The sequence below is a fragment of the Cryptomeria japonica genome, chromosome 3, assembly GCF_030272615.1.
Source record: "Cryptomeria japonica chromosome 3, Sugi_1.0, whole genome shotgun sequence".
NCBI classification, from domain to species: domain Eukaryota; kingdom Viridiplantae; phylum Streptophyta; class Pinopsida; order Cupressales; family Cupressaceae; genus Cryptomeria; species Cryptomeria japonica.
In genome coordinates, this window is record NC_081407.1 from 766,818,485 (window position 1) to 766,845,457 (window position 26,973).

Below are 26,973 nucleotides of genomic sequence, written 5' to 3' on the forward strand. Positions count from 1 at the left end.
CATCAAGGGATCATATTGATGTTGGATTTCACTAGTAGGCAACTCATCTTGGGTAAACACAATTTGAGCTTTAGGATTCATCACAGAGTTAACCAAAGATGCTATATTACTAGATGTATTCAGTGGAGGAACATTCAAATCTTTCAAGGCATCTTGTAACATTCCATGATGAGTGAAAGAAGTTTGAATCAAATCCCAAAGGGATATCTTAGCAGGGGTAGCTTTAAGTTGTTCTATGAGATCATATTCCTTACTAAGAACTTGCGAAATACGGGGAGCTTGTGGAAGAATCGGTTGAGGATTCGGAAGAGAAACTGGGATAACAGGAGGAGGACTAGGCTGCCTATTATTTCTAGTATGATAAGTATGGGCAACCGCATGATAACTCTCTCTAGTTATTTGCTTGGCATAACTATAAGGACTTATAGGTTTTCTTCCTTGCACAATGATGATTGGTTTATTCAGAGTACGAAAGGAATCATGATCATACCCTCCTTGGACAGTAAGGAGAGGTGATTTAGGACCTTGAAAGGTGGGAGAAGGATAAGCACCTTGGACTTCAAAGAGAGGCTTTTTATGCTCATTCAAGTTTATCATGTTAACCAATTTAGAAGTCTTGTTCTTGTTGAAAGATTTCGATAAAGCCACAAAGTCATCAAGAGCATCATCCAACAAAGCATGATCATATCTATTAAAAGGTTTATCTTTTGATTCAAAAGGAGACATCTCCTCATAGAGGGGATTGTTGAAAACAACCATGTTACTAGATTTAGTGGAAGAGTTGATAGGAATGTACCCTTGAGAGGACTCATTCAACTTATCTTTCTCATCACAATGAAATGGCATAGTAACAAGGTTTATGAGTTTTTGGTAAAATGAAGGTTTGGTATTTTTAGGGTTCAAAAACTCATCTAAAGCTTCATCTAATTCATCTTGGATATACTCATAATAATCATCATAAGCATGAACATTTTGCAAATAAAAGTCTGACATTCTGAAATAAAAGTTGCATAAAATTTAAACATACAATGTAAAGAAACACACTCTCTTTTTTTTTTTCTTTCTTCTTTTTTTTTTTTTTTTTTTAATGAAAATGAAATGAAAACACACTAAATCTAGATCTAGATCTAACAAATGCAATGCAAGAAGAAGCAATGATAGTTCACGTCGGGTTCACCAAAATGTGTGGGGGGAAAAGCAAGACTAGGTTATCATGCCCTAATCCTACCTCTTGTCACACACTACAGAATACAAAAGAGCCTAGAGGTATCGCACAATTGGCTACTTCTTTTTGTGAAAGAGAGAGCCATGGGCTACCTATTAGGGTTTCTATTCCTTTGTTGTAATTGAAAGGTAAGATTATGCAAGTCCAATTCCTAACCCTAAAATGTAAGTATGAACTAACAACAAGATTGCAGAATTGAACTTAGACAATGGAAAGCTGTAAACACAATGATAAAAAAAGAATGCAAATGCGTACCCAGAGTCAAAATTAGACTGAAAATGTTCGGGATAGGGGCGCGGGCTCCACTGTCCTGATTCTGCACCTAAAACTACACCAGAAACTGTTGTTTTGCACTCCGAAACACTGTCGAAAACTGTCGAAAGTGCTGTCTGTCCGGAGGACCAGGGCGCCCAGCGCCTCTGTCCCAGGGACCAGGGTGCCCAGCACCCCTGTCCTGGCAGGACCAGGGCGCCCAGCGCCCCTGTCCCAGTCTTTTGCTCTACAATTTGATGCAAAGTGCTGTCTCGACCTGTTCTCTCCGGATCTGTATCCTACGGCATCGTCCGAGTCCCGAAACCTGCACTTATATCTGAAAAAGGGTGTATGGGCGGCTATATAGGGTTTTGCCTTAGTCAAACCCCCGCTTCGGTGATTTCCACCTCCACGAATAGCCAAGTTGTTTCGTAAAATGTATTGTGTGTGCAGACCTAGTGTGTGTGCAAGGTCCTAAAATGCAAGAAAGCAAACTAGAACAACCTAGAAAGTAAACCCTAATTACTTGTAAATGATAATGTAAATGCTCTAAATCAAGATGCAAAGTGATCTAAAGCATGAATAAATGAGATATTGAAGCTTTATGCAAAGACATGAAAACAACATGAAATCATACCCAACCCTCAAGGGAGAGGTACAAGCCAATCTTCAGTCGGTAATCTCCTATTGTTCTTCAATTTCAATTTCAACAATTTTTGAATGATTATAAGCCTTTATCCAAGCGATCACTAGACCAACTTTGAATTTAATTTTGAAAGTGTTATAATTAATGAAATCAGCCAAGATTCTGGATTTTAGCAGAAAAATACAGTAAGATCTAGCTCCCGAAATTTCTGAAAAAATGTCGGGGACGATGGCGCTCGGGGTGCACACGATCCTCGCAACTTTTTTCAAAATTTTCAGGGATGAGAGATATTGTGATTTTGTTGTGGAATCCAAAGTTACAGCCGATTTGGAGGTGTTTTGATCAGTGAAATCATCGGTCAAAGGTTGAATCAAGAGGGTTTTAAAAATTAGGGTTTTGAGACTTAACCACTTAATTTTCAGAATTAAAGCACAAATATGAATTGACAATTTGTAATAGAAGGGTAGATCTGAAACAAGCATTAACAATTAAACATTTCACAAGCTCAATTACTAAAACAAAAATTTAGGGTTCTTATGCCATTAACCTCTAAACTTTGCAAAACATCAAACATGGAAATGTAATTAAAGAAGCAAAAAAAAAAAAAAATTCAGATCTAACCATGAATAATCAGAATTAGGATGTTCACATCGGGTTCACCAAAATGTAAAGCAGAAAAATCGAACCCTAGGTGTTCCTCCACTCCATGGAGAGAGAAAGGAGGTCACTAGGATTGACAGTTTTCACTTAGGAGAGACTTTACATTCAAAAGAGGGGTTGAAACCCACAAGATCCAATCTTACACAATGCAAAACTGGATTCTAAATGAGTTTCAAGGGTTAACACATCAAGGATACCCTCTTTTGGAAAGAATGTAGATAGAATGATTGAACTAGGAATGCATGTAAAGTAAGAAAGATTCGCTTGTAGACGGACATAGGGAAACAGGATGAAGCTACGGACCTGAAATTAGCAGTAAAATGTCGAGACGATGCTGTCCTGCAAATTTGAGCGAAAGTTGACGGGACAATGGCTCCCGGAGTGCACACGGTCCTCCAAAAAATCCGCTAAACGAAGGGGGATCTGTTCGTCTCTACACAAGAATTCTAGATCTTCAATTATAGCCGCGTACCTGCAACCTACACACAGAAAAGAGAGGACGATTGGGGGGTTAGGGATTAGGGGTTTGCCTTTAGGTCAAACCCTAGTTTTTGGAATTAACCAAGAAATGAGAATGCTGTAAATGTAAATGTTTGTAATGTAATCAAGTCCTGATACCTTGTTGTAAGAATGTTTGTATTCTTACATGCGAAGGTGTAATGATGTTGTATGTTGTATGTTGTAAGTGATCTCCTCTTCAATGGTTGAATCCTTGTCTTGAATGCAACACCTAGCCTTGAATGGAGACTTAGAATGCTCAATTGCTTGAAGGAATGCTTGAATGCTTGAATGTTTGAATGTTTGCCTATCGCTTCCGCGTCTTGCTACTTGCTTACTTCCTTCCTCCCTTTCTAGGAGAGGAAAAGTAGTTTATATACTTGTCAATTAGGGTTAGGAGACTGATTTTTCCGACCTTAGGCCGACCCAAGAACATTATTTTCTGAATTGCGAACTTAAAGACCCGATGCCCAACAAGAGACCGGGCCCAAAATAGGGCCAAGGACCAGGGCGCTGGGTGCCATGGTCCTAGGGGACCAGGGCGCTGGGCGCCATGGTCCTGGGGGACCAGGGCGCTAGGCGCCATGGTCCTGAAGGACCAGGGTGCTGGGCACCATGGTCCCACCTCCCGGGACAACAGGGTGCAAGGAGGATCAGGCCAAGGTGCAGAAAGATGCAGTTTTTGATGTCGTAAACAGGTTTCAGGGTCTCCATTCAGGTTCAACGTTGCACCGCCATCGTGAAGACCCAAATGCAGTCGAAATTGCAAGTGTCGCAATTTTAGGACGCTACACATGCATGGAATTCCAAATTGCCAGTGCCCTATCATATGGAAAATCTCTAACATTATATTGGGTTACAAACAACCTCTAGCAAGTTTCCAAATTCTTGTCTAATTTGTTTCTGATCTTTGATTTCAAAAGCCCTAATGCACTGAAAACTCTCTCATCTTCCACCGACCCCAATATCATTGTTTGATATAAATGAGCAATTTTCAAATATTCTAGTATTCCAATACACAATGCTTCACTTTGATATATCCTTTTCCAAAGCCTTGTGATTGATCCAGGTTCAAATGGATTCTCCAAGTTAACCAACTGTTGTTTCATAACCAATGCAAATTGTTTACATTGTTTTCTAAGATGATCTAAATTTAAACCTCCTTCTATTGGTTGTCCATTGCAATATGCATCTTTTGAAAATGTCAATATCAATTCCTCTAGTTTTTTATGATACATCTTTGCGTCATTTGGATTATCTCCAATTGAATGCCAAAATTGAGCATACACACAACCCATGGCTTCAATTATTTCTTCTCGAGGGAATCTTTCTCGAATCTCAGTTGAAAGTTCATATGCAATAGACTTCAAATTATCACTAACAGATTTAACAATCCTGTCAAAATCTTCCTTTTTAACTGGTAGTGCTCTGCCTCACTTGCCCGTCTTAGATTGGTGCATTGGTATCTAAAATCCTTTTACAAAGACACATAACTCATTTTTTATATTGCAATGTAAAAAAATTTCAGCATGATTCAAATCTGTAATTATCTGCCACCTAAAAAAAATTTGGGCTTCGCCCTGTTAGATCTGAATATAGACCATCCAGGCTCAAGCATGTCATTTTACGTAGAGTGCTATACTCATTGATATACATAGTTCTGCCTTGGGCTTTCTTAACAAGTTTGTTCATTGAATCCAGCATGGGGAGAAGAGTAGCTAAAGTTAACAGAGTCTCTATATCACTTAACTTATGTAAGAGATCAGGAGCTTTGTCTACTGTGAGGCGTTGCTCATACATTAGTCTGATCAAGGATTGATATTTTGTCAGAACTCATTCTGCTGGTCCATGCAAAGAGATCCATCTGGTCTCAACATCCCTGAGAAGCGTGTTTCCTCCTGTTACTCCCTCAGTAAAAATCTGAAATTCTGCAAAATGTTTAGGACCTTGGTAGAAGTATGAGTGGAGCTCGTGGACCAAATCTTCAACTTTTGACACTCTAGGGAAATTGCTTACAATTCTATATGCTAAATTCATTCGATGGGCCATGCAGTGAATGCCAACCATGTATGGTGCAATACTAGTTTGTAATCTTGCGCAAAGACCGGTCCTTTGACCTTGCATTACTGCAGCTCCATCAGCTCCAACACACACCAACTTCTTGGCAATTCTCAAGTCATCCATACCAGCAATTTCATTAAAAGCTTTCTTAACATCCAAATATAAATTTTCTACTATTGAATTGCCCCTCATTTTATGAACATAGAGTAGATGAGATCAACGGACGTGTTCTTTTACGGTATACACATGCATACAAACCCAAGCAATGTTATCTACTGCAGTAACTTCATCTATGGATAATGAAATGAAATTTGACTCTTGTACACTCTCTTGTAAATTTTCCTTTTCCACCTCACCGAGACAGTTTGCCATTTCCCATCCAGTGTTTATTGACCAATGTGACATAGGATAGTGAGAAACATTCAAAAAAGATAATAAATTACTAAATTCTGGGAAATCTTTCATAGGACGCCCTCTCGACATAATATGAAAAAAAACACTCATCTGAATAGTCTTTGCTAGGTTTGCATCTTTCGCTGCATGTTGAAGCCTAGCCTTGATTGTATTTCCAAATCCACTATTACGAATCAGTGTCATTTTGTGGTTATGCTCTTCATATTCCGTGGCATACTTAACATGAAGACATTCTTCCTTTGATTTCCATCTTACTACTCATGTTTCCTTTCCGTCTATGATCTATTTTTCATAAACCTTACCAGTATGCTTTTCTATGGTGTCAAGCTTTAGCTACATCTTCTTCTCTCTTTTAGTTTTCCAGCTAAAAATCTTACACCTACATTCTGTTGGTTGTTCATCATTGTTTGAGACTGGTTCAATGAATGGGTACTTTGCTACCCAATCAATCTTAAAACTCCTTGTCATCTCCCACTCTCACCCCAATTTTACTTTCCTTTTTCTTTACTTCCTACCAACATCATCTTCAGTACTAGCATTTGCATTCGCCAATGGTATCTCATTGTGTGTATCCCTTAGAATATCTTCTGCCATGTCAGTATTGTCATCCTCATTTGGTGCATTTAACTCATTGACAATCCCACCTTTGCCAATTCCTCAATGGGTTCTACAACTCCAGAGGTTGATGGACCAGAAACTTTGCCAATTCCAAAAAAAAAACTTTATGGTACTATCTTTAAGTTTAAGTTTTGGGTGTTTTGATGGCCTCCCAATCCCTTCGGTTTCACTGCCCTGAGGTGTCTTACCCTTATCTGACATCCCAATCCCTTCACCACCTTGAGGAGTCTCACCCATGTCTGACTGTGACATCTTGAGTCTTGACCTCTCACTATGAATTAAAAGTTAAAACTAATACTATCAAGTATGAAGAAATGATTACTCACCTTTATGCCTTCTCAATTCTCTGAATCAGGAATCAGGAATGAATGCTTGGGCCTGTGTTGCAAGATTGTAACTCTGGCCCTCTGCCCTACAATGAACTTCGACTTTCCAACTCAATTTGCAGAATGCGAATCAAGACTTGAGACTCCGAGAGCTCCCAATTTACTAATCAGACATGGACAAATTGTAAGAAAGAGTGTAAGAAATAGTGTATTTATAGAAATCCATGTTTGCATTTTTGGCAAATTGCACGGGGCCCAGGTGTCGCAATTGCCAATAAACATTTAATTTAATTGCATTTTTGGCAAATTGCGCAGGCGTGCAATGAACGTTTAATTTAAGCGGGGCGAAATGGGTCCTCGAATGCTTATAATGTTTTATTTTATATTAGCGAATTTGGCAGACACATGCAATGAACATGTAATTTACCATTGGCAAATTAGGTCTTGGGTATGTGGTCATTTAGCTATTGCTAGCGAATAGCGGAGGTGATCTAAAACCCACGTCCGAGTGATTCCAGGCGAATATTACGAGCATGCACGTCGATGGGGTGTGGTCATTGGCATAGCCAGTTTCTACAGTGTGTTGTTAACCCTGAAATTCCAAGCGATTTGACCATGATGGTGCCCAAGACTATTCGTGTGAAATTCGCCAATTGGCAAAGATTCACCACTAAAAAACTCTCTGGAGGGAAGATGCCCAATTCATGAGGAATGATACCACTCAGATAATTTACCACCAATTCCAATTCAACTAAGGCGGACAAATTTCCTAAAACATTGGGAATGGCACCGATGAGATTGTTTCCTCCAAGATCTTTGAGCTCATGAGAAGACTCAGCTCATGTGGAATGGTGCCATGCAGTCGGTTATAGGTGAGTCTCAGGTCATAAAAACCACGGCAAGAGGAGAGAGTGGGCGGAATGGTGCCTGTGAGATTGTTTACTCCCAAATCCAATTCAAGTAAGGCAGATAGATTTCCTAAAGAGGGAGGAATGGCACCGGTGAGATTGTTTACTCCCAAATAAAAGATCTTCAGATTTGTGAGGAGACTCAGCCCGACCGGAATGCTGCCATGGAGTTGGCTAAAGGAGAGATCCAGGTAACACAAACTCCAGAATGGTACCAGTGAGGACATTGCCGAAGAGATTTAGGGATTGAAGAGCGGAAAGATTCCCTAGGACAGGGGAGATGGTGCCGTGTAAGTTCATGCTGGATAAATCGAGAGCGACGACAGAGCAAGAAGAGCGATCGCAGGTGATGCCAGTCCAATTGTAGAGGTGGTGAAGAGGATTCCAATTGGGCAGAGAAGTAGTGTTGTTCAAAATGGTAGCTTTGAATTGCAAGAGCAAATACTGTTGTTGTTGATGATGAGAGAGAGTATCGTGCGAGTGAGGAAGAGTGGAGGCTGATAAGATGGAAAGCGTGATTAAAGGGGAGAAGAAAAGCGGAGCCATGGTAGGGTAAGTTCAGACTACAAGAGCATCATGAAACACGAGCAAGGCATGAAGCTCTGAGGTGAAGGAGGAATATATAAATTGGGAAATCGGTGCGTAAAAATGACGTCAAATATTATAGTGATTAACGGCAATGGCTACGCAGCGAACAAAATGGCTTGCTGCCATGCCTTCTCCATCAGATGCCCCCATGCCATCCCATGCCATCATGCCAGTCAATGGCCGTCCAATCAAAGGCAAACGGTCCCATTCACCCGTACATCACACAGAGCTCCCTGCCATTAATCCTGAATGCCCGGTTTTACGTGCTCTTCCTCCCATCAATCCTCAACGTGTAGTTTACCTGCTTTAAAAAATATTAATAAAAATAAAATGTTTATAATTTTTTTAAAATATTTTTTTCAAAAATTTTGTTTCCATGTTTTTCGATTATTTTATTCAATTGAATTATTTTTTAAGAAATTTGGAAAAAATGTATGTTGATTTAAAAAAGTAAATATTATCAAAATAAATATATTAATTCAACATGTTTCTTTTTTAATCCAAATAAATGTATAATGATTGTCATTGTACGTAAAAATATATTTTCATTTTAGTGAATTTATTTAAACGGGTTGTTAATTACTATTTTAACCATTATATATCATTATTTTTTCCATGTTTATATTTTAATTTTTCTAACATATATTCTATCAATCGATTGCACTAATAATTTTAAATTATTCAACGACTATATTTTTAATGTACTAATAATTTTAAATTAAATTAATGATTTATACAAAATTAAATAGAATTTTTTTATACAATAAAAGTGGTATTATTCATAAAATTAAATTAATGTTTCATACATGAATAAGTTAACCATTTTTTCTCTCATTTATTGTTGTACCTATGTTTATCATTGATAACTTAGTTATACCAGATCAAGCTCTAGACAACTTGTTTTTGGACTATGATATAAGATAAATAGAAAAATAAGTGAATTATACATCTTGCCCTACTTATAAAGAATAGAACCAAATACTCATGCTTGTTAATTCGATAGAATAAAATAAACAATATTCTCATTTTAATGATGCCTTTTCTTTTCTAAAATGGAGATGCTTTGAATATTTCAATATGAAGTTCTATGTTTTCCTTGAAGATGTAAATAGAACCCAGTTCATAGTTAAATCAATTATTAGTTTGAATGAGTTTTAAATTGGGACAAGATTCTATTTGGATAAGATATGTATGGAAAAGTACTAGTCAAATAAATCAAAATCCTACTAGACACCTATATAGTGTTTTAATGACTTGTTTACTATCAAGGGTTGTAGACAAGTTAGTTCATGTCTCTATTAGTTTTGGTGAATGTTTATAGTTTTGCATTCTTAACCAAGTGACAATTTCTTTGGTGTACACCTCAAAATCATTAAAAATTTACACAACACATGACATGTTAGATGTCAAAACATATTTGAAGTATCATGTAAAAATAACATGACCCAAAGAAAATTGCATGCTAATGGCATAAAATGAATAAAATTCATAATGGATTTAGCCAATTTCTCACATACACAATAGTAGTCCAACTCAAAAATATAGTATGCAAATAATGTCTATAGCTTGAAAAAACAAGCCACTCCATCCAAGATCCAATTTCTAAATAGAGTTTACACACTCAATAAATAACCCATTACAATAAAGTATCATACACCATAATGGTTATCTAGGAAAATATTGACCACGATCCTCCATTATAGTATCATCAATACCTGCACATATAATGAGCTAGTTATAAAATTAATTTACAAGTAAAAGAATCATTATTGATTGAAGTTCAATTCATAATGTTTTTACAAGTAAAAGACTCATTATTGATTGAAGTTCAATTCATCATTTTTTTCCCGATCATTTAAAGTTGCAATAACATGCATATTTAACATGTCAACTTAAATAAAATTAATTTAGAAGTTAAAGATCCAAAATTTGATTGAAATTTAATTTTCAATTTTATTACCATCTCTAGTTTGCATTGCATCCATTGTTGTTGTTTGGTTAAGATCCGTAGGAAAGGGCAACATATGTTCTTCATGTATTTGTTGATCATTTAAAACTGCAAAAACATGCACATCAACTTAGATAAAATGTTCAACCGTTAAGCCACATTATGTAATTAATATGAAGAATATTATATTATTTAATACTTGGATTGGCTTGTCGAAATGTCTGAGTGGGGATAACATTGGCCATTGAATACAAGCAATGTATATAACTCATACTGCACATGAATAAACTATATCAATAAATAAAAAATATCTATGAAGAAATACATTGAATTTGAATCTCTATGCTTCTTGCATACAAAGTTTGTCTTTGTGCTATCCAACAATCCTTCTCCTTTGACAAAGTGAGGGAGCCTTTCAAGAGGGATTGTAGCACATAAGTCCATTTGACCACCAACTCCAATAGGTGTCCATTCAAGGTCATCACTTGAGAAATGATTTCCTTGGTTTGGAATATCTTGGACACCTAGTTCGATAAGTGATTTCCATTTGTTGTTTTTGTTTTTACCCATTCTGAATAATATTAAGATAGTTAGTGACCCTCTATCTTATTCAAATATGTTGGAACAATTACATTAATTTTTCGAATCTCCATAACACAATTCTCTTTGCCTTAGTGTTCACACTTTCTTTTGAGTTTCAAAATAATATTAGAATGAAATTCAATGACATGTTGCAAAAATCATAGAAATAGAAACCATAAAAAATAATTTACTAATATTGAAATTATAGAAATATCATTAAATCCTCGATAATATAGAATTTCATATATATTTTGGTTCAAAGGTATGTTTGATATTTTGTTACAAGTGGATGTAAGATATTTTGTTTCATAGTTTTCTTTTTGTGTGGTTTAGTAATGAGTGGCATGCACGTATGGACTCTACTTTTCTTATTTTCTTTTAGGTTTTACTTTTTTTTTTTTTTTTAAAAAAAATTTGAATAAAATTTGACTATCAAAGATGAAGGGTGATGTTTAATGTCTACATGTAAATGGTTTTGATCAAATGTGTTGATATTATGTATATATTATTTTGTGGGATATAATGATGGTAGGATATGAGGTTATGGTGTGGATGTAAATGTAATGTTAGTAGTCTATGTGTGTAATGGGGGAGGTTGGATGTATATGATATGATAAGAAGTTATGATATATATATATAAATGATGCATACTATGATGGGTCTAAACCTAGGAGATAAATGTTTATGGAGGTTTCAACCTAATTTGCACAGAGAATAATAATTGAAGTGTATAAGGATGCAAACATAAGATATTATGATGTCTATATCCTAAGATATGGATGCCAATGAATACATGATGCCCTTTTGATAGGAAAAACGGATGGCAACAATATGAATGGTGATCAAACCTACGATATGGATGTCTACAATGATGTGAACAAGTTATGATATGACATTTCAAAAAAAAGAGTAAGTTGGATTAAATGAAAAATTAAAAATCATTATTAATGTTGAATATCTTACATCCACTCGTAACAAAATATCAAACAAAACTTTGAACCTTTGAACCACAATATATGAAATTATACATAATTTACTAATATTGAAATTATAGAAATATGATTAAATCCTCGATAATATAGAATTTCATATATTGTGGTTCAAAGGTTCAAAGGTTTGTTTGATATTTGGTTACAAGTGGATGTAAGATATTTTGTTTCATGTTTTTCCTTTTGTGTGGTTTAGTAATGAATGGCATGTGCCTATGGACTCTACTTTTCTTATTTTATTTTAGGTTTTTCATTTTTTCATTTTTCTTAGTTATTTTTGGATAAAATTTGACTATCCAAGATGAAGGATCATGTTTGATCATGTCTACATGTAAATGGTTTTGATTAAATGTGGTGATATATATGTGATGGTTTGACCTAGGAGATAAATGTTTATGGAGGTTTCAACCTATTTTGCAAAAAGAATAATAATGGAAGTGTATAAGGATGCAGACATAAGATGTTATGATGTCTATATCTCAGATATGGAGGCCAATGAATACATGATGCCCTTTTGATAGGACAAAATGAGATGGTGATCAAACCTATGATATAAATGTCTACAATAATGTGATCAAGTTATGATATGACACTTCGAAGACAAGAGTAAGTTGGATTAAATGACAAATTAAAAACATACAATTTATAAGACATCAAACTAAAAAATTAACCAAACCATTGAACTCCTTATAAAAAAATTAACATTTTTTTTTTAAATTCATAGAAAATGGGGTTATTACATGAAAGATAATGCATTTTAAAGATTGAAGAAGAAAGCTACTATGGACAAACTTATCTAATTTTTGGTGTGCAATATGTAGAGATGGCGTTGCCTCACGATGTCTGATTTGGAAATAGCTTTTAGTTGCCTACAAATATTTAAAAATATAATTGATTAGTAATTTAAAATTCATTAACATAAGTTTAAACAATAATTAATCATTAAAAAAATAAGTATAAACAAAAGGCAAATAATAAAAATACAAAAATTATTATATAAGATATATATTTAACAATAATGAAAAATCTATGAAGCCAAGAACTTGTGTCAATTCTGAATCTCCATTTTCAATAGCTTATTTCATATTTGACGAATTAGCAGTATGAGTTATATAAAACCGGGCATTCAGGATTAATGGCAGGGAGCTCCGTGTGATGTACGGGTGAAAGGGACCATTTGCCTTTGATTGGATGGCCATTGACTGGCGTGATGGCATGGGATGGCATGGGGGCATCAGATGGAGAAGGCATGGCAGTGGGCCATTTTGTCCACTGCGTAGCCATTGCCAGTGATTAACCACCCCATGTTTCACGAATCCACTTGAAAAAGTTGTAAGGGTACACCACTTTTACTCTTAATTCTGAATTGATGAGGCTGCAAATGGGGAACTCATCTTCAATATAAATATTCAACAATATCTTATAAGTGAGGTTCGAACTTTGATAATAAAGATAATAAAGTCACAAAATAATCATCACATTATGTTAGTACTAGAGTGCAATTTTTTTTATTCAAACAAAAGATTTAAGATTTATTTTTAAAATGTAATGTATGAATTGTTTTAGGGCAGAAGATCAAATAGTTGAGCATCTTAACTTTGCAACTTTCAAAATATTACATGAAAAATTGTAAATCCCTTTCCCTTTGCTTATAACTAAGGTTTGAAGTCTATATCATAAAAAATGATGCCATATTAGTATGTTTTTCATTGAGGTCTCCAAATTGGCCCCAAAAAGAATTAGATTGATTGTTATGCACTAAGTCATGTTTTATTTGTCTATAGATGTGACATCACATGATTTGATTCCTTTTAGATCTAAAGAATATATTTCCAAGTCAAGTATCCATACTAATTATTAACACTAACAGCTTTGAAGTCACAAGGTATTATAATTTCTTGTCTACAACTCTTGTCCATGGTCTCTCTCACTCCCCAATTTCAAACACTTCTCTCCCACTCTTGGTTACAAGGAGTAACGACTCCACTACCTGTAAGGTGGTGGTTGACATCTCTGACTCATACCCTTTGTTCCCTTCTAAGAAAACATTACCCATTGCTGCTAATGTTCTTGCCATCCCAAATGCCTCTATTAGCTCTCCTCTTAGAAATTCCTCTTTGTATTTCCTATGAAAACACTTGAAGGGGTCTTCTACCCAGGCTGCAAAATGCCTTCCCTTTTGTTTCCTATATTCTAGAGGTTATAGTTGTATACGAGGTGCTGAACTACATTTCCTATTTCAAGAAGTTGGTGCTTATTGGAGGGTTTAACTTCTTGTGGTCATCACTCCTTGCACTACATTCCTAGATTTTTTTATCTTTGAAATCTATTGGTTTTAAGTAAAATTTACCCCTATGCTCGTGGCTTTTTTTTTATTTGTTTTGATTCTATTACACATAGGGATGCTGTTGTATATCAATAAAATTCATCATTGATTAAATAGAATCAAAGGGAAATCACGAATCCCTATCTAATTAACGAATTCTAAACAAACCAATGAAATATTGCATGCATGACAATAAGGATGTAAAATATCTAATTAAAACTCTCTATTCCGTAAATGCAAATGGCTTCCATTGTTGTTGTTCTTCTTCTTCTTCTTTTGGTATAATGGCTCTCAGATATTGTGTTGCTAACCTGCAAATGACATAAGATTCTGAAGGTCTTGATTGTTGAAAGTGGAGAATTGATGCTGAATTTATAGATTTTTGGAGAAGGTTGTTTGAGAGGTGAAACTCAAGTCAGCTAAAAGCTGATTTGGAGGTGGAAGAAAATTATTAAGAGGTGGAACTTAATTGATTGATTAGATAAACGAGTTAACTGATTGAGAGAAAAGCTGATTGAAAGATGAAAAAGAATAATTGGAGGAAAATTAAAGAATGATGCAATTAATCAATTAATTGAATTGATCAATTAAAATAGATTGAATTGTTAACTTGAGATGACTGATTGAAAGCTTTTTGGAAAAAATAAAATTAGAAGATAGAAATAAAGATTGGAAAGATAATTGATTAATTTAGCATGTGCTTTAACTCGATTTAGATTTTTAATTTATTCTTTGCATGAGAATTGATTTAAATATTTGAATTTATTTTAAATTCAACTTTATCTTCGAATTTGTGCAAATTTGATTTATATTTTCAATTTGATTTTTGCATGTCTTTGACTTTGATTTCGAATAATGAAATTGAAATGCACATGTAACTTAAATTAGATGAAATTGGAAGAATATGAATATGAATTTGAGTTAGAGGAATTAATGAAACTAGATGAAATTATAGAATTTGGGGAAATTGGAATTTGAATTTGAGGAATGAATGAATTAATTAAATAAGAAATTATTTAATTATTTAGAAATTGAATTTAATTAAATAATTCAATATTATTTAAATTTAAGGATTAAAATCAAAATTAATTAAATAATTAAGTATTTAATTAATATTAACAAAAGGGTTCAATGATAAATTGATTAAAAATAGAAATAGAATAATTAGTAGGATGATAAAGAAATGTGAATTTAGAAGAATAAGATTAATTAAATTAATTAAATAATTAAAGAATTAAAGAATTACGTAATCAATTAGAGGAATAATTAGTACATGATTAATGAGACATTTTTTAGGTGTCTACATTTGCCCCTCTTTGAGACAATGTCAGAATGATGTTGCTTCAAAGAAAGCGAAAAAATTTATGCCTTAGTATGCCCTGATGACGCTAAGGGTATTAATATGCCCCCTCAAAAAATTAGTCAAAAAATTATGAAATTGAGACCAATTTAATGATAATGTTAGTAAGTTGAAGGAATGTTCTGATTGATTGAAAAATGGGTTTTAAGGACTCGAAACCATTACAACATAGTTAGAAAGAAAGCTGAGAGAATAGAGTCCACATACAGAGCGTCTGGTCAAAAGACCAGTGAACAGAAAAAGCAGCTAAACAACAAAAAACAACAAAGAACCCAAGGAGACACTACATAGTAATTTTCTTTAGCAGATCCTTTTCCTTTGTCACCAGCTCATCATAGGTCACCCCAACTGCTTTCAGCTCCTCCAGGTCCTTATTCACTTTCTTTTCCTTCCTCTTCCCACGGGTGCGGGTTCTAGGACCTTGGGCTTCCCCTGTTCATTCTGTATCCAGGTCAATTTCTTGGATATCCTTTTTGTGATCAAGCTTGCTAATGAGGGTATGGGTGTTATTGGCTGAGATTTTCAAAATATTGAGGCTCTACTCCGCAATGTTCTTGAGGCACTCCCCTATCTTGTCCACTTTGGCGATTGTGTCCGAGAGCTTTTTTTCACTAGTTTCCTCCAGGGTTTTTCTGTCTTGTATCTCCTTTTCAATTTTCTCAAACTAGGGATTAAAGGCATCCTGATGTCTTCCACTTTAGCAATTGTGTTCTTCAGATCCTCGATATAGTCGGTCATAGTGTTCCCCTCTCCAATGTTAATGGTCTCCAAGATCAGGACTCTGTTGCAGAGTTTTTTGTACTCATCCACAGTTTTCTTATTCCCATCAATAAGCCATTCTATGGTTTTCATAAAACCATTCAAGGCCTTGGGAGGAGGGCCAGAAGAGGGAGTCACTTTACTAGGGGTTATCTATTCATCTTTAGAGATATGGAGGGCAGAAATAGTGTCGGCTGCCCTAAGAGTCTCTTCCATAGTCTCCATATCCAGGTTGTGTTCAGCTTCCAGGGTCCTTGTTTGCTTGTCATCTTCTAGTTCCTTGCCAGTCTCCTCCGGATCTTTGCCAATCTCCTCTGTTTTCATTTGCTTCTTCCTGGTTTGGGCTTGGTTCTTACTTTTTTTCTTTAGCACCCCCTTAGGGTTCTTCTTCTCCTCAGGGAAATCAGAGTACTCTTCTTCCGAAGAAATACTAATCAAGGCTTTGCTTTGAGGTTTTTTGCTCTTAGAAGAAGAGGGTCTTGATTTCCTCTTCTTACTACTCTCATACTCTGAGTCATCAGAGCTTTCCTCATTATCAGTCGAGGAATCATAGTCTGATTCCTCCTCCTCCGAGAAATCAGAATCAGACATTTCTTCTTCCGAATCCACAGAGAGCTTCATCCAGTTGATTTTACTGGCCTTTAAATGGTCATAAATGAGGACCATAAGTCCCTGGTGCATTGCAGTATCACCTCGAGGATTTTCTTTGTAGGCTTTTAGGGAGGCATTCATAGAACAAAGAAAGAAGTAAGGGAAATTCACCTTATCATTATGCCTAAAATGATTTAACAGGAGAAAATGATACCCATATACTTTCATAAACCTACCATCTAGAGTTAGTAAATATGAGAATGAAATATTAGAGAGAATTGATGAAAGAACATGTTAGATGAGTGAATGACATAATTGATTTGATAAAAGATGTTTGATGAGAGAATGATCTTGAGACAAAATTGGCATGATGAGATAAGAAAATGAAATGGAAAGATTGATGATGGATACATGAACTTTTGTGCCTTTATTCAAAGTGGAATATATTCATCACTAAGCCTTATTATGTAACAGTGGAGTTTTGCACATCATGGTATAAGGAACCAAGATGTAAAGATATCTCATTGAAGAAACAAATATGTAGTAAACTAGGAGTGAAACCTCCATTCTAGGAATAATTCTAGGAGTCGAGGTATGTGTGGCATTCAGAATATGAAAGATCTTATCAAAGATACCCATAACACCTACCCCAGAACTTCATTGGTTCACACCACAAACAAAAATAAAAATAAAATATAATGCGCATCATGGCTCTTCTAGTCACTTGTGGACATCCTTGAGTAGGTACATAATCTTTCGCCAAATGATAAAAGATAGAGACTAACTAGGACAAAATTCAACAACTATATTGATATGTGCCTTCGTTCTTGGTTGCTTTCTTTGTCCAAACTCTTGAAAATAGATTTGAAGCATCATCATCATCATCATCATCATTGTCAACATTATTATTATAATGTGATGAAATTTACTATAAAATTAATATGACCTGTACAATTATAAGCTAGGATTGAAATTAGTACTAATATTGATAATTCGCAGCTAAAAAAAGTTAATAGAGATATAATTTCTTTTGGATATAGTGATAAACATTAAAAGGTGAGGGTTTTAGATACATACCTAAAGAAGCTACAATAAAAATAAACGTTGCCATTGTTTATGAATTTGTTTCTTTAGTACAAAAATGTGAATAATTTAGATACGATCATCATTCAGAATCTTATATAGAATTATGAGATGATTCTATATTTTTGGATTTCAATGTCTAATGTAGAATTCTAATCAAATCTAATATTTATTTCTATGTTATAATTCAAGTGATCTCCCTCCTTACTAATTGTTTTTGATAAAGATAAATGAGTTTTATATGGAACCGAAACCAAAAGTTTTACAAAAGTTGGTCATCTGCCAAACAAACAGAAACCAACAACAAAATAGGGGAGCACCGTAGAAAAAACATGAAAGAAAAAAGAGACACAGACAGCAAAATAAAAGCACTCAAATAGGAGAGTGCACTGGCTCCTTGTTCTTCTCGATGGTAATTTTATTGATTTCCTCCAATTCCTCCATAATGAATCTATAGGTGCCCTTATTGCTGCTCCTACTTCTGGTCCTGGAAATAGGGCCTGTGGTTTTGTTGCCACCAACAACAATGTCTTCACCTCTAAGATCTTTCTCAAGATCACTGTCAATGGATTTGTACTCCACAACCATGACATTGATCTTTTCGAGCCCCTCCATACTATTATTTATAGCCTCCTTGCTTATGTTGACCAAGTTCTTGAGGTTTTTCTTTATCTTCACCATAGACTATTCAACCTTTTCAATTCTTTGTTCATGGTTGCATTTCATAACCTCGACATCTTGGGAGAGCTTCTGGGTCATGATCATGAGGTTCTCAGATTTTGTAGGCTTTGGCAAAGCTGTGAAGATATCTATTATCTCCTTAACCCCTACTTTGAGGGTATCAATTTCTTTCTCCACCCACTTCTAGCAACTCTCCTGGCTTCTGGTCACTTCCATCACCAGGTTCATTAGAGTACCATTCCTTTGTAACCCATTGTTCACTTCTTTAGGCATAGTCCCCTGCTTTTCCTTCAGGACATTAAGAGGAATGTCCAGTTTGATTTCCTGGTCTGAAGTCTTTAGACCATACTCCTTAGTCACAAGCTTCTTTTTAGAAAGAGGCTTGGCCTTAGAAATCAGTTTGCTAGTAGATTTATATTTGTTGGCTGCCCATCTGGGCTTCTTCCACGGGCTTATAATCAAGGTCATCAAAAGGTTTGGCACTCCCACTATCCTCCACTTCCATATCCAAATCAAAGACTTCCTGAATATTAGTATGTTGGCCTTTCTTAGAGAAAGAGGGCACAACTTCAAGGGTCTTAGCGTACTCCATGATGAGCACAATAAGCCCTTCATGGAGGACAAGATTATTTGGATTCTCCACATATTTTTCAAGACTATTCTCCAAAGAGGAGGCCAAATAGAAAGGAATAGAAATGATTTTACCATGCCTAAAGTTATTCAAAATGGTAAAATGGAAAGAAAAGATACTGGCATATCTGCCATCAAGTGTAATATACCTCATGATGAATTTAGCCATATCCACCCAGGGAGCCATAATATATTTCCTGTTGTAGCCACCATCAGCCATTTTGTTAACTCTTGAGCACTCCTTGTCTTTGTCGAAAAAATTCGCCAAGTCTTCCTCCCCTGTTTTGTTGTCTCTATAGAATCTTCTGCCATTCATCGCCAGACCAGTAACCGTAGCTACCAGGGTTTTGTCCAGCTAGTAATCAACACCATAAGCCCTCAGAACCCCTTTCTTCCACCCATTGGAAAACGTTTCCATGAGTTGAGGAGAAGGGCCATGGAGTCTTTCCAAGAAGGGGACAATTCCCTCGTCAACGATTTCCTACCACACCTCCTTATTTTTCTTCCATATCTCAAAAGTAGGTGGTTCTTACCTATTCTTGTCCCCACCCATAATGATCCGGGTTGCCAAACAAAAGCAGGAAATGGGCCACACCAGAGAAGTCTTTGAATAGTAGTAGGAAATGGGCCACACAATTAGACAAAAAATCTAGGCACAAGGGAAGTTTCTAGATCTTCAGATGGGGAAAACAAAAAGAAGTCCTTTCCCCAATAACTCAATAAAATCATGATTAAAATTCATTAATTACCGCAAGTGGATGAAATCATCACAAGACAGTTTGCACAAGTTTTTTGGGAAAGAGTCCCTACTGCTCCACAATTTAGCCACCACGTAGCCCACCGCCATATTGGCTTGTAGATCTGTCACTTTATTGCCTTCCTAAAAGATGTACAAAATTTGAATTCATCCAACTCATTTATTATATCTCGACAATACTTGATCAGGTTAGCAATAGTCCAGCTAGGATCTGTACACCCATTCAAATAATTGACAATGTTTAGTGAGTCAGACTCCATCCAGACCTTTCTAAAACCTTCCCTTTTAGCCATGTGTAACCCAATATGGGCAACACTCGCCTGCGCAAAGTGGTTGGACTGGGTGCCTAGACGGAGCACCACCATAGACACGAGTAGACCCATATGATTCATAGCCACTCCCTTGCATCCATCCAGCCTAGGATTCCCTTTAGTCACCCCGTCCACATTGATTTTGATCCATCCCATAGGGGGGGGATGCCAAAGAACATTTTGTCTACACTGCTTTGTTTTGTACACTGGAATGACAATATTCCTATCAATTTTCCACCATTTGATAGTATCCCATTCCTCCTAGAGAGTCGGGAGGGTTGGTCATTCCTTCTACTGGGGAAGGAGTGTAGAAAATTCTCCTTGGTAGAATTACGAATTCTAATAGCCACAAAAAGCGTAGAATATTCCAAATTTCTAAAGGCTCTATTGTTTCTTTCTTTCCAAATACCCCAAGAAATATGAGGAAGAGACATAATCCAGAGGACTCCCAAAGCCTGATTGACAAAGGGGAACTTCCATTCAAACCACAACCTTTGAACAGAATCAGGGAAGACCCAATTAGTGTTCCAGATATCAAGGAAGAAATTCCTGATATCCCTGACAAAAGAGAAGTGTAGGAGCAAATGACTAGCATTTTCCTTCTCTTCTTTGCAAAGGAAGCATCTATTAGTAAGAGGAAGACCTCTTTTGCAAATATTGTCAATGGTAGAAATCTTACCTTGCATAAACAGCTAGAAAAAAATGTCAATTTTCAGAATTAAGAGCTTATTCCAAATACCTGCCCAGAAGGGGGGGGGTTGAAAATTTTCTAGAGATGAACTTGTAAGCATCAACAACCTTGAATTTCCCAGAAGAGGAGAAATTCTAGAACACTTCATCCTCCACGTGAGAGTGGGAGATATGAATACAATTTAACCAAGGTTGCATAGGTATCAAAGCATTATCCACACACTTGAGATCTAACTAGGCTCCATCTCTAATATAATCAGCCACCCAGGAGCCAATTTTTCTGAGACATAATTATTTGAAAGGAGGAGCCCAAACAAAATCTGATAGGGGGCCATCACCAGTCAACTGATCCTCCCAAAACTTGATTTTGGTACCATTCCCCAACACCCATCTACAACCATGCAATATAACTTTGGAGGAGCCAAAGAAATTGATCCATAAATCAGATATAGGGTTTGGTAGGTCATAAGATTCTAGAGTGTTTTGGATATCTAGAATGTGGTATTTATGTTTGAAAATGTCAATCCATTCACTATTCTCTTTAAGACATCTCCACGGTTGCTTGGCCATCAGGGTTTTATTGAAATTTATTAGATTTCTAATGTCCAGTCCCCCCGTGGACTTGGGAAGGAAAAATTGATTCCAAGCCACAAGATGTAATCTATTCTTAGTTTCAGTCCTTGTCCACAAATTTTTTTTGAATTCTTTCCAATTTACCAGCAATTTTGGCGAGGATTTTGAATAAACCAATAGCATAAACCGAGAGGCTCTGTAGTGAAGCTTTGAGTAGTTGTATCTTACTAGCTTAGCTTAACAAAGCACCTTTCCACCCAACCAACTTATTCTTGAATCTATCAATAAGGTTCGCCCAAAAGGAATCTAGGGCTGAACCATGGTAGAGGAGAAGACCTAAATAAGAGTTGAGCAGAATTCCAACTTTACACCCTAGAATTGAGGCAATCTTCTTTTCCCTATGTTCAGGGGTGTTAAAGAAAAAAATTGAGCTTTTAGCTAGGCTAATTTTTTGCCCAGTGCCTTGTTCATAAGTATCCAGAGTCTTTTTTAAACTCTTAGCTTCTTTAACTGAAGTTTCCCCCATCAACAAAGTATCATCCATAAATTATTGGTGAGAGAATGAAGAGGCCTGAGAGGAGGGTCGTAATCCTATAATATTGCCTTTTCTTACTTCCCTCTGGATAATTTTACTGAGAGCTTCACTCATCATAATGAAAAGGAAAGGAGATAGAGGATCCCCCTATCTAATGCCCCTTGACGTAGAGAAGAAACCAGAGGTAGCTCCATTAATGAAGACTAAAAATTTGGGGGTGGACACACATTTTTCAATAATTTGGATGAAGTTATCTCCAAATCCAAATGCCCTAAGGATTCGGAAAAGAAAAGTCCAGTTGACTCTATCAAAAGATTTCAACGAGTCCAATTTCAGAAAAAATAAAACCCAGGTTTTTAATTGATAGATAAGGAGTGGATGTTCTCATGCACCACAATAACGAAACCCAAGATCTGTCTCCTAGGAACAAACCTATTATGATGTTTTGAAATTAAAGAAGGGATGAAATTCTTAAGTCTGAAAACCACGATTTTGGTGAAAATTTTATATATATAATTGCGAAGACTAATAGGTCTAAAATCCTGAAAAGAGAAGGCATTAGGTTTCTTGGGGATGAGGACGAAGATGGTGGCATTCAACTCCTTCAGGAGAGAGTGGGACCCAAAACACTCTTGTGCCGCAGTGACCACATCAGAGCATATAATTTGCCAAAAGTTTTGAAAGAAAAACAAAGGGAAGCCATCAAGGCCAGGGACTTTGTTACCTTCAAAAGAGAAGACCGCATTATGAACTTCATCATGAGAGGATATTCTGGTAAGCTCCAAGTTCATATCCTGAGAGACAATGTTGGGAACCTCCCACAAGATCTCATTTTGGGCTAGACGGTCAAGAGGATCATCGACCGAAAGAAGATTAGTGAAATAATTGATGGCTTCCTGGCAAATCTCTTCATGCTTGTCAACCCATCTCTGGCCAACTTGAATTTTATTGATTCTATTAGCAACCCTGTGCTTGAGGGTCGTCATATGAAAAAACTTAGTGTTTTTGTCACCACTTTTAAGCCATAAGGCTCTAGATCTCTGCTTCCAGAATTTTTCCTCTTTGGAAATAATATCATGCAATTTAGTTAAAATCTCAATTTCTTTGTTTGAGACATCTTTATCAAACCCAAAATCTTGGATATGCTTTTGAACCTCCCCAAGATCCAGTTTGAGCTTATCTTTAATTTTGAAGATATTACCAAAAGAGGACTTGTTCCATCGTTGAATATTGGGCGACATTGGATAGCTTCTTGACTATACGAAACATGGCCGTACCCTGGATATCAATATTCCACCACTCCATAATTTTATCTTGGATGTCGGGGGCCATTAGCCACATTTTCTCAAATCTGAAGGGGTACACCTTTCTTCCAAACAACGGAGTCACCGAAAGTCAAATAAGGAAGTGATTTGATTCAACTCGGGGAAATTTATTGAGTTTACGTGAAGCATTTTGTATCCAATCAGGAGAGACAAGGCCCCTATCTAGCTTAACCTAAATGAGATCCTCCCCACTGCATCTATTGGACCAATAAGATCCAGGTCCAAAAGGCTCAAAGAATTGATCATGTCAGCCAAGTCTTGTCTACTATCCTCCTTACTAATTGTTAATAATTAGAAATATATAAAAAAAAAACTTAAAACTAAATATTTTTAGAAGCAAACCTAAAAAATTAAATTAAAATTACATTAAAGACAAGAGTTGTGATAGAGATGGAGTCCCTGCCTATTTGCTAAAAATTGATGAGTTATTGTTTTTTGTGAAAATAATAAAAAGGATTGCTTGTTGTTTAGATTTCATAAGGATCTTAGTGATTGATGTTATGTGGCTTTTATCTTGTCTAGTACTTGAAGACAACTATCTTTTTGTTTGCCACCATTTTTGTTTTGATGTTGAAACAAACACATATATTTTAGCTATGAAAGTGAAAGAAGACAATTGACGGAGTGATTTGACATTAGCCTAAAACTAGCAACTGCACTTTAGTGTGCAATTGGTATGTCAAAGAGGTGTGGAAGGTCAATTAGTGAATTTTTTGGTCTATTGGTTGCATACTCTTGTGTATTAAATAAGGTCAATTGATAGGTCATTTAGCAAGTGATGTTGTTTGTGCAACAAAGGTCTTAATGAAAAATTGATCTTCAAATCAACTATGCATCTACTTAGAAATATCCAATCATGAGTGAAATAAAGAATATGGGTTGAGAAGATAATTAAGCTTATGTTATGTTCATAATAGGGAGAGAGGGAGAGATGGAGTGAGGAAAAGTGAGAGAGAGAGAGAGGGTAAGGAGATAAAGATAAAAAGGTATAGATAAAGAGAGAGAGAGAGAGAGAGAGAGAGAGAGAGAGAGAGAGAGAGAGAGAGAGAGAGAGAGAGAGAGAGAGAGAGAGAGAGAGAGAGAGAGAGGATGAAATAGCAAGAATGAGATAAAGGGATATTCAAGACAAGAAGTATTGAGAGAGTGATAAAGAGACAATGAGATATAGATATAGAGGCATAAGAATAGTGAGAGGGACAAGGAGGGAGAGACATAAATGAATATAGAGGCACATGTCTAGAGATAGAGGGAGTAGGAGGAATATAGAGCGAGACAAAAAGGGAGACAAATAGATATAGAGAGGTAGGAAGATAAAGTGGGAAATATAAAGAAGAAGAGATAGAAAATCTAAAGGAAGAAGGGACAGAGAGGGAGATACATAAATGAATAGAGGGACACATGTTTAGAGATAGAGGGAGTAGAAGGAAGATAGAGAAAGATAAAGAAGGAGAGAAACAAATAGAGAAAGGTGGAAAGATAGAGGGGGGGTATAAACCAAAATAGATGGCAAGATGTAAAGGAAGATGGATAAGGAAAGATAGATCTACATGGTGATATTGAGTGATAGAGAGTAATAAGGATCCATTGATAAAATGCAGATGTTATGTTTGTGATAGGGAGAGAGAGGGAGAGGAAGAGATATGTATATAAAGAGGAAGAGATAAATATATAGGAAGTGGTATATATAATATAGTATAATATATCATAATTTATAATATTAAAATATTGTATATAATAGCAAGTATAAATTATATTATATATTTAAAAAATGAAATAAATATAGTTGAATAATAATTTTATATAAAAATTAAATATATAACATTTAACTATATAATATTATTATATCAAGATTAAATTTTTTTAAATGTAGCATGTTTTTATGTCATATTATTTTATTTTATGATATTATATTACTTAATAAAATTATTTTTAATCTAAATTTAAATATCAAAAAGTATAACAATATAAAATATTGATGTTACAAACAATAATAACATTACTTAATAGATAAATTTAATATTAACAAATAATTTTTTAATTATAAAATTGAACATAAATATAGTTAAATTCTTAAATAAATTAAATTTGAAAATTAAAACTATAATTTAAATAAAAGATTAAAAATAAAATTGATACAATTTACATTTTAACTTTACATAAAAATTAGAAGTTAAATCATAGTAATAAAGCTAAAAAATACCACCCAAAAAAAAAATATTAAAAAGATTCTAACATTAAATAATAAATTAATGTTATAAATTTGAAAATATAAATTATTGTTACATTATTATAGAATATAAAAGTATAATATTAATAATGATTTAGTATTAAGAAAACATAATAAAAAAATCATATTTTATTATCAAGCACTTTTTCCTTTCCACTTACCTTCTTTGGATTGTCAAGCACGCACACACTCCAGTTAAATTCCACTGACAAATTAAATTTTTCTGCTTCTCCAACACGCAAATTAGAGTGGAAAATGGAAAAGCCAAGGTGGGTGGGTAAAATGATGGCTTTTGAAAATTTTGACGAATTCGACAGCCTCCAATTCGAATGGAGTATTGAATAGTTTAAAAATAATATACAACGTCGAGAATCTGATTTTTAATGAGCACTACAGAATTATTTATTTATTTATTTTTGTTGTTGTCAAACATACAATGATTTGGTTTTGAAATTACGAAAAAAGGTGATCATCTCAGATTGGAGTGATAAATTAAATATAAGAGGCAGGACAGGACATTGAGATGTACCTCTCTATATAATTTTTTTTTAATGATTTTATTTTTTAAAATTTTCAAACATGCATATAGTCAAAGTTAGAAAGTCGAATGGTGTGAAAAAATTAGATTTTAGATTTAGATATATTTTAATATATTTATATTATATATATTTTATTTATGAATATTATTAAATATTTAATATATTATATATATTTTATATTCTTACTGTTTATAGTTATGATTCATGTATATGTACAATCTTTGCCTAGCAGTGCCCCATCCAAGATGTCATCGATGGCAATGGCTATGCAGCGGACAAAATGGCCAGCCCATGCCATGCCCCTCATCACGCCAATCATTTCCACGCCTGTACAATCCGTTACATCCGCCCTGCAATACGTTTTTTTCATTTATTATGTTTTTATTTTTTAAAACTTATAATGAGTAAAATAATTAATATTATAAATAATAAATAATATATTTAATTTTTTAATAATAATTTATATGTTTAAATTTTTAATTTCTATTACTTTATCTTTTTTTTCCATTTATTATATTTTTATTTTTTACAAATTATAATGAGTAAAATAATTAATATTATAAATAATAAATTATATATTTAATTTTTTTATAATAATTTATATGTTTTGACTTTTAATTTATTTTAATAGAAAGTATATTACAATATATAATTAATTGTAAGATATATATTATATCTAAATTTTAATAATATTATTTTACAAATATAAGTAAACAATAATTTATTTTTTCTAAATATATTCACCTTTTAAATTAAAATACTTGATAGATTTTATTATTAAAAAAAAAAAAAAAATTTAAAATATAAAATAATTAAATGATTTTAACATTAGAAATAATTATATGGTGTTTGATATATATTGCCATCGAAA

The 26,973-nt window shown here is 34.7% G+C and overlaps 1 long non-coding RNA gene across 1 annotated transcript; it reads right to left on the reverse strand.

Annotated features, from left to right (window-relative positions):
• Window positions 1-9,831: 9,831 nt before the first annotated feature.
• LOC131032102 (uncharacterized) lies at window positions 9,832-10,420 on the reverse strand. Its single transcript, XR_009371884.1, has 3 exons — window positions 10,344-10,420; window positions 10,157-10,252; window positions 9,832-9,911 (listed from the first exon to the last, which is right to left on the reverse strand). It is a non-coding gene; the product is annotated as an uncharacterized LOC131032102 (long non-coding RNA).
• Between the last annotated feature and the right edge of the window lie 16,553 nt (window positions 10,421-26,973).